This window comes from Chrysochloris asiatica, unplaced genomic scaffold (genome assembly GCF_000296735.1).
Source record: "Chrysochloris asiatica unplaced genomic scaffold, ChrAsi1.0 scaffold00069, whole genome shotgun sequence".
Classification (NCBI taxonomy): Eukaryota; Metazoa; Chordata; class Mammalia; order Afrosoricida; family Chrysochloridae; genus Chrysochloris; species Chrysochloris asiatica.
Genome location: NW_006408587.1, coordinates 5,601,801 through 5,610,938, shown reverse-complemented (window position 1 = coordinate 5,610,938; position 9,138 = coordinate 5,601,801).

Below are 9,138 nucleotides of genomic sequence, written 5' to 3'. Positions count from 1 at the left end.
GAATAACAAAATGAAACCAACTCCTCTCCTGTGCTGCCATCCCCACAATCCTTGATACATTTGAGCCCCTTGTTGCAGACAGATCATTAAGGGTCTTCCTATTTTTTGCCAACCCCCTAATTTACTAACAAGATGCTTACTTAATATTCCAGATTTCTTATTCTCATGACAACTCTGAAAGGTAGTCTTTTTTTTTTCTTTTTCCCAATCCCACTTTAATTGTCCCAGAAACAGAAAATGACTACTTATCCAAAAACATGCAGCACCCAATTTTCTGAGTGTTGACTGAGAACTTCGGTCTGTCATTTCTAAAGCTAGCGCTCTTTCCACTATAAAATGCCATTTCTAGAATCTAAATATGCACATTTTTGTCCCTAGAAAATGAAGTCTCAGTAACTACAAGTATAGAATTCTAATAACACAGCACTTTGATAAAGAGAAAAGCTAGAACACCAACTTCCTTTTTCATTTGATGTCAAAAAAATTAAAGAAATTCTTTTTTGTTCATGGAGCACTTACACAATTTTATATAATGACTCTGAAAACCATGGCTCAGTCATTAAAGTCTCAGCATAAATCAAGAGGGAAAATGATAATAAATGTCTTCCAGACATTAACGAAAAAGTACCAAATATATCAAGAGGTTACAGGTTAGTAGGAAAAGATATGAAATGTAAATGACACTTCAGTTACTGTAAGAACAAGGTATAAATGTGCAGAGTAATTTCATTCCACCATGAATTCCTAATGCAATGCTAAGATCAATGTCACGAAGGATACTGGAACAGGACACTGAATAGATTTCAAAATAAGTCAAACCAAATGAAGTAAGTTAGAGGAAACAAAGCCATATGGTACTGTATCTTTGGTCTCAAGAACAAAGAATCATTGCTTTCTTCTCTCTCTTTTTTCAAAGAAGTGGTTTTTAGAAGTTATTTGTCATGATCAAACTGCCAAATACTTAAGATAAGGTTATTAGCTTCAATATGCTATTGTTGTTAACAGCCATTGAGTCGGTTCCAACACATAGGGTTTCCTAGGAGCAGCTGGTGAGCTTGAACTGCCAACTTTGCAGTTCAAACAACTTTGCAGTTCAGCAAATTAACCCACAGTGCCACACCAGGACTCATATATATTTTGGACAAAAATCAAAATGGTTTCCCCCCAAGGAAAAGCAAAACTCATAAAAATAATTTCAAAACAGCCTTCATTTCAAATTTTCAAATTAATCTATTTCTAATGGATCTATGAAGATAATTTGTAAAAATTTATAGAGAATAAAATGTTTATGCATCAGAACATACCCTCAGGTTCTTATTTTCAAAAAATTTCTGATTACATTTTCTAGCTATAGAATATATGTTTATTATTTGAAACTTGACAAATAAAAACATCTGTCCATAATGCCACAACCCAGGTTAAGTTTTTCTACCTGTAAAAATATGTCTATGCATTACATATATAGGACAAAATTCATGCTCTAATTTCGATTGTTTGTAATCTTTTCCCTAAGGTGTGCTTTGGAGATTAAGGTTTTCCAGGGTGATATTCATTTTATATAATTAAACATTAATAGAGGTTGTTTTTATCAAACATATGGTTTTACACTATTTCATTTGTAAGTTCTTCATATAAATAAATTTGGGGTCTTCATTGGACGGTGTCTTCAGATTGAGTTCAAAAACTAAGTTACTAAAACCCTACACCATCTTCACTCCTCCTGAGGGCAATTTATCAGAGACACCAGCTTTCTGCCTTTACCCAGTAGGACACAAAGTCAGAGGATGGAAATTTGCCTTTAACTAGCCCTCTCAGCACCATTTCCTTTTTTGCAACAACGCTCATTTACCATCTACAATCGTCTTCAGGTCTCACATTGTAATTATCTGTGTAAAGGGAGTGGGTGTCGCCCCAGAGCAGATCCAGGGATTTCCTCTTCCATTTCATCATACTTCACCGGGTGTCAGGGCCCTCAGCCTTATGTTTGTGTGTGTTTTATGAGCATTCCAGGTCATGGAAAAGAAAGAATATCCACAGAGGGTGGCTCTTATGGCTCAGAAAACTCTTGGGACTGATAGAATTGAAAAGGACGCCCTGATCTGGAACAAGTGTCTCTCACACCACCAAGCTCAACTAGATTATTTCTCCTCCTTACAACCAGACCACAGTCCATTTAGAAAGCCCTCCTCCAGAAGTTAAAGAACTCTTTGAACATTTACAGTTCGGGCATAAAGTTTCTGTCTTGCTTCCCTGGATTGTTCTTTTGGCATATCAAAATCCCATTTTTAAAGTTAAAAGAAATGAAAAAACTTATTCATTTCTTCTTATTCTTTCAGTCCTGCTTCCCTCAAGGGCAGTACAGGTGCCGCTGGCTGGGGAAAGGTCACATCCACAGGGGAAGAGAGAAGAAAAGCACGGTGATTAATATTCCTAATCATCATCACACTTACCCATTACTGACTGAGGATGGACGCTCTAACTCTGATTGATGCCCGCACCCCAAAGTTTAGCATCACTTCTGGAATAACGTGGCCCTCAGAAACTATTTGCTAAATGGGTACATATGTGAGCTATTACTGTTTTTGATCATCAGATATGGAGAAATTTGGCTGCAATAAAGGGTCTTCTCAAGAACTTCTAAGAGTACAAAGCTTCAATCAAGCAGAAAAGCTCTTTGCTTCTAAGTGGAGTACTAGAGTACTTACCATAAACTGTTGAATTGAGCAGATTTATGATAGTTCTGTAAAAATGAAAGTTTACAAGGTGTTTTAAAGAAACTGATATCACAGGCCATATAATTTTCACACACATTTAAATGTAAGACTGTGTCATTCCTCTGCATCTGATGGTGACGTAAGTGCAGGCGTCTAGCAGTCCTCCACCCTCAGTCAAACGGGAGGGCCATGTTATAAATTAGGGAAAAAACAGCATCAGCATTGGAAACTGGGAAAGGTGCCATACGTATTCCCAAAACATCAGAGAATTCATTTTGGTATAGAGGCTTGGTGTGGCACTTCAGGATAATGCACTGGACCTCAAGGTCAGTTTGAACTTCAAGGTCAGTGGTTCAAACCCAGCAGCCCCTCCTCGGAAACCTTAGACAAGGTCGCTATGAGTCAAAACCTACTTGATGGCACTTAACAACAATGGTAATGAATAGAACCCCTAGATAGTGCCAATGGTTAATGTACTCTACTGCTGATGAAAAGGTTGAAGATTCATTCCACCCAGAGTTGTCTCAAATAGACTTGGCAATTTCTGAAACAACAGTCATTGAAAATTGGACACACGTGGAACTGTCGTAAGTTGGAGTTGAAGACACGGCAACTGATTTTAATGAAACTGTTGTTGTTAAGTGCTCCATCAAGTCGGTCCCTACTCATAGTGATCCTGTATAGGGTTTCTATGATGAGCTTGAACCGCTGATCTTATCATTCAAACCAACATTGTAGTCCAGCACATTCACCCACAGTACCACACCAGGACTAGAAGATACCAATTTGGTTCTATGTGTTACTGTTCCAGTGATAGAAGGAGCAGAAAGGAAGTGAAAAAATCCTAGGCAATTTCTGTGGTGGTGGCAGTGGTTATGGGCCATGGAGTCGGAACTCACTCTTAGGGACCCTATACAGGGTTTCCAAGGCTGTAAATCTTTACGGGAGCAGGAGGCCTCATCTTTCTAGACACACTTATTTGAAGGAGTGAAACTGGGTCTTGGAGCAGGAACACCCAACAGGTAAAATGCTGGTCCTGTTACAAGGCTCCTCAATCCAGGAGCCACCGTAAGAAGAGAGTGTCTTCAATAGAAGCCAGAGGCCGCTTCAGGAGTGGGAAGCTATCTCACACAAGACCTCCTGAGTCTTAAAAAGATAATGTAGGTTCAAATACCAAGATCACTTTCAAGAGATGAAATTCTTCTTGTGAAATAGATGCATGCTAAGAAATAAGACAAAATGTTCATCTGCATTTTGAAAAGATCCCAGAGGATTTCTGAAGAAATCTGTGATACCACAGAAAGCAGTAGAAGTAAAAACAACAGCTGCTGAATGTGATATAAATGGTCAATGATTCACCCAAACTTTATGATCTCCATCATAATTACTATGGGAGGAAGGGGCCAATCTACATCTGCATATGCCATGTGAATAGTCTTTCCAAAAGATGTGCACAGAAGTGAGGTGTTGCTTTTGGATCAGGGTTTTGAAAAAATGAGTGTGCATTTTCTCGCATTCTGGCAGTTAGCATTCTGGCATACAGTGCTACACCAGGATTCTACACGCTAAACATGGCTGTTGTTGTTGTTAAGTGCCATTGAGTTGGAACCACCTCATGGTGACCCTGTATAGGATTTATTTATGAGGAGGGATTGGTGGGTTTGAACCGGTGTGTTCACTGCTAATCCTATAGAGCCATTAAGTAATACTAATGTTTTGTTGTAACAATGTTTTATTGTGATGAGAAGGACTGAGTTTGCTTTCATTGTTTTTCCTTACTTCACACCTTACAAAATAGCAACTCAAAAGTGTGAACCAATAGTTATATCACATTTAGTATTCATGGATGGAGTAGCTGAATGAAATTCTTTGCAAATAGAAAAATCCAAGGCCAAGAACTATGTCTTTGACTCCACTTAACACCACAAACATATTCCATTCCATTCATCAGCTATGTCATTGCTTTTGTGGAAATGTGGGAGTAAATTTCCACCTTCTATGACAACTACCAATCGTTCTTGCATAGGTATAAGTACATGTTATATTTTTATACTCAGGCAAACAGATTTAAAATTCTCAAAAATTTTTCACCAGGATAAAAATTGTATTTCAAGTTTCTTGTGTGTGTTGATCTGAGAGGTTTTTTTTAAACAGGTGTCATATTTATGTCATTTTCAGTAACATATCACATAGCAATGGAAACCCTGGGAAATATTTCCAAGCATCTATTTTGAAAATGCTCTCTGTTACCTCTACTACCTCATGTGGCTGACAGTGAGCTCCTGCCAGGATAAAGGAAAGCATTGCCCTTTTTTTTTTTTTTTCCTTCTTCTTTTTGGAGGGTTGAGGCATTTGTTCTTGTTTTTTATCCTGTGTTTCCATCATAGATATTATCTCTAACTTGCATTTTACATTTTGGCAGGAATCATTTGAAGACCCTTGCCAATTTTGTATATTATCTTAGATCAAAGTAAATGCTATACCCTTTAAATCCACTCAACTGAGACCCTTAAAACACCAATGGACCAATGAAAATGAGCAAAATGTTAAAGTGTCACTTCATTTGCCTTGGCTTAGAGAAGCTGCTAGCTTTGTGTCTGTCTGACATGTGGCTCTAAGTAAAATACCAGACCAATTCACATTAAACATTAGTAAATTTTAGTATCTTTCCTATTTAAAAAAAAATAGTATTTTCTGCTGGCACTCCAGTAAATTATCGTGTATAGCAATTGGAATGCATGCATCTCACTTGAAAGAGCAAAGCTCTATAAAATAAGTCAGTATAAAAGCATAATAGGAAGATTATAGAATTTATATCAGTTACTTTGATTCCTGACCATTTGCATTTACTGTCACAATTGTAATAAAGGTATCTACCAATTGTTCTTACATAGGCATCAGTATATGTTATGTTTTTATACTTTTATACTGTTACAATTGAGACAATAAATGTAAATGGCCAGAAATCAAAGAAACTGCAAGACATATATATAAAACCAAATCACTAAAACAAGAAAAATAAAAACACACTGAAAAAGTCCAAGAAAAAAGAAAGCAGGAGTCACAATATTAATATCAAACAAGAAAAAGTATGCAGCAAATATCACTAAATGGGACAGGAACAATCATGTCATAATGATACAAATCAAAGTTCACAAGGACTTAAGAATAGAAGTGCAGAAATATTAGGAAATACCAGACAAAATATACACAAGCAAAAGAAATATGAGAGACTTTAAAATCTCTCCTTAGTCTTGGCTATGCAGATAGGTAAAAAACCAACCAAGGATAAGAATTTTGCTTACAAAATTAATATGTTGATAAAATATATACATAGCAATTTTAGGGACAAAAACAGAGTATTCCAAATCCAAAAACTTTCCACCAAAACATGATAGGAGTCTGGGTGGTGCAAGTGTTTGCACTTGGCTGCTAACCTAAGGGATGGAGGTTTGAACTCACACAGTAGTTTTGTGGAACGAAAACCTGGAAGACTTCTCCAGGACAAAGAAAGCCTGAAGGAGCAGTTCTACTCTGTAACAAATGGGGTCACCAGGAGTTAGGGGACAAGTCTATGGCCATAAATAACAACAGAGATGCAGGGGATATAAACATACTATGCTCTTGAAATTCTACTTCGTGGCAGCCAACAATAGCAACAATAAACTTTATGGGAAAAGATGATTAAAGGCACAGATCATTCAGTAACTGAAGAAATAAAATCCGTAAAGGGGAGAAATGGAAACTTCATTGATCAGCACAATAGTATTGTTAGGTGCTATCCAGTAGGTTCCTATTCATAGCAATCCTGTGCACAGCAGAATGAAACACTGCCCAGTTGTGCACCATTCTAACAACAGTTGATACGTTTGAGCCTACTGCTGATGCCACTGTGTAAAAAGACACCTCAATGAAGGTCTTTCTTATTTTCTCTTTTTCACTGGCCCTCCACTTTACCAAACTTGATGTCCTTCTCCAGGAACTGATCCCTCCTGATAACATGGCTGATGTATGAAAGATGAAGTCTTGTCATCTTGACTTCGAAGGAGCATTCTGGCTATACTATTCTGGCTATACTCTAAAGACACATTTGTTTGTTCTCTTGACAGTCCATGGTACTTTCAATATTCTCTGCCAACACCATAATTCAAATACATCAATCTTTTACTGTCTTCCTTACTCATAATCTAACTGTCATATGCTTATGAGGTGACTGAGTCAGATGCACTTTAGCCTCAAGCTGATTTCTTTGTTCTTCCACATCTTAAAAAGGTCTGTTGCAGCAGATTTATCTAATGCATTATGTAATGTATTATCTATATATTATCTAATACAGTCAATTGATTCCTTGACTGCTGCTTTCTTGATTGTTGATTGTGAATCCAAGCAAAACTGTGGATTTAGTTTGTCAATTAATGGTGTTAATTTTCTGTTTTAGTTGTTGTTTGGTTGATTTTCTGTATTTTCCTGTGCTTATTTGCCTTGTTTTGGTTTTGCTATTTTTAATTTTGTACAGCCAAATTTTCTTTTATTCCTTTTATGATTCTTAGACTCCTGATGTGGTTCTGTAGGATCAGCACTGAATTGTGAACCACAGGGTCAGCAGTTCAAACACACCAGTCGCTCCTCAGAGACCCTGTACAGCATTGTTGTGACTCAGAACCAACTCAATGGCACTTAACAACAAGATTTAATGTTATCTTCAAAAATTCCTTGTAGATACAGAAAAATAGAAATATTTTCTTCATGTTTTCTACTTAACCTCTTAACCTTTAGTTCATCTGAAATATATTTTGGTGCAAGGCCTGGTTGGAGGCAGTGTAGCCTGAGCTCAGACTCTGAACTTCGATGGCTCTATTGTCAACTTTGTTGTTGTTTGGTGCCATCGAGTCAGCACTGACTCATAGCGACCTTATGCACAGCAGAACGAAACACTGCCCGATCACAGGTCAACCTCACTACTGTTGCCACAGTTGAGCCCAATCCATCTCACTGGGGGTCTTCCTCTTTTTCTCTGACCTTCCACCTTAGCAAACATGATATCCTTCTCCAGCAACTGGTCCCTCCTGACAATATGTCCGAAGTATGAGAGATGGAGATTGGTCATCTTGTCAACTCTACCCCTGACTAAATGTCTGACAGTCTAATTTCCTCAGCGCTAACATGGCAATGATAACAGTAGTAGCTACATGTGAAATGCCTGTAACTATGTAAAATGTTCATTTGTATTAAATACTGTGAGACACGCCTACCACATAGCACTGACAATCATTTATCCAAATGACAATTGTGCCAATCCATTTACTGTGGATCACCCCATCTCTAATTTGAAATCCCATTTTTATAATTTGCCAAAATCTGCTATACTATCTGTTTATCCAGAGTCCTGGTGTGGCACTGTAGGATAAATACACTGGATTGCAAAGTCAGCTTGAGCCACAAGGTCAGTAGTTCAAATCCACTAGCCGCTCCTATACAGAGTTGCTATGAGTCAAAACCAACTCAAAGGCATTTAAAAACAACAATTTGATAATGCACTTTCATACTTTGTGGGATAGGTTTACTTTCATTCTTTCTTCCAAAGTGTTCTTGACTATCCTTATCCTGATATTTTAATAGATGAACTTGAAAATATTTATTCAAATCCAAAAAACAATTCCATTGGAATTTTAATTCAGATTTGAGTGAATTTATTAATTGATTTAGGGGTAATAAGACCTTCATGGGAGTATGTGGTAGCTGTGTAGAATAAGCACTGAACTGTGAACTACAAGGTCAGCACTTTGAATCCACCAACTTTTCCTTGGGAGAAAGATGAGGCTTTCTGTTCCCACAAAGGTTTATAGCCTTGGAAATCTGATGCTGAACCATTGTAAGTTAGAATCAATTTGGCAGCACTTAATAATAGCATCTTCAGATCAAAAAACTTCAAAGATAAGAACAGCTGATATTCTCCAAAATATTTTTAGAACATTGTCTAACTTGAGACACACACAAAAAACCCCAACATTTCATTTGTTGGTCACCACCTCTATTTAACAGACAACTAAACTGATGCTCACTGATGTTAACAGATGGCCAAAAAAGGATTATAACTGAGTCTTTGAAGTTACATAACTTATGCTCTTTTCATTATACTACCAGGCTGTTGTTCCACCAGTCTTCTGTCAGTTTGTTGTACTCTGCTGGTGTGTGTTTTGCTGTGATGCTGGAAGCTATGTCTCTGGCATTTTAAGTACTTGCAGGGTCACCCATGGGGGACAGGTTTTAGTGGAGTTTCCAGACTAAGACAGACTAGAAAGAAGGAGAGGGGGACTACTTTTAAATGATTAGTCACTGAAAACCTTACAAATGGCAGCAAAACATCGTTCGATATTGTGCTGGAAGATGAAAATATTATGAATAGCAGAAGAACATTGTACAC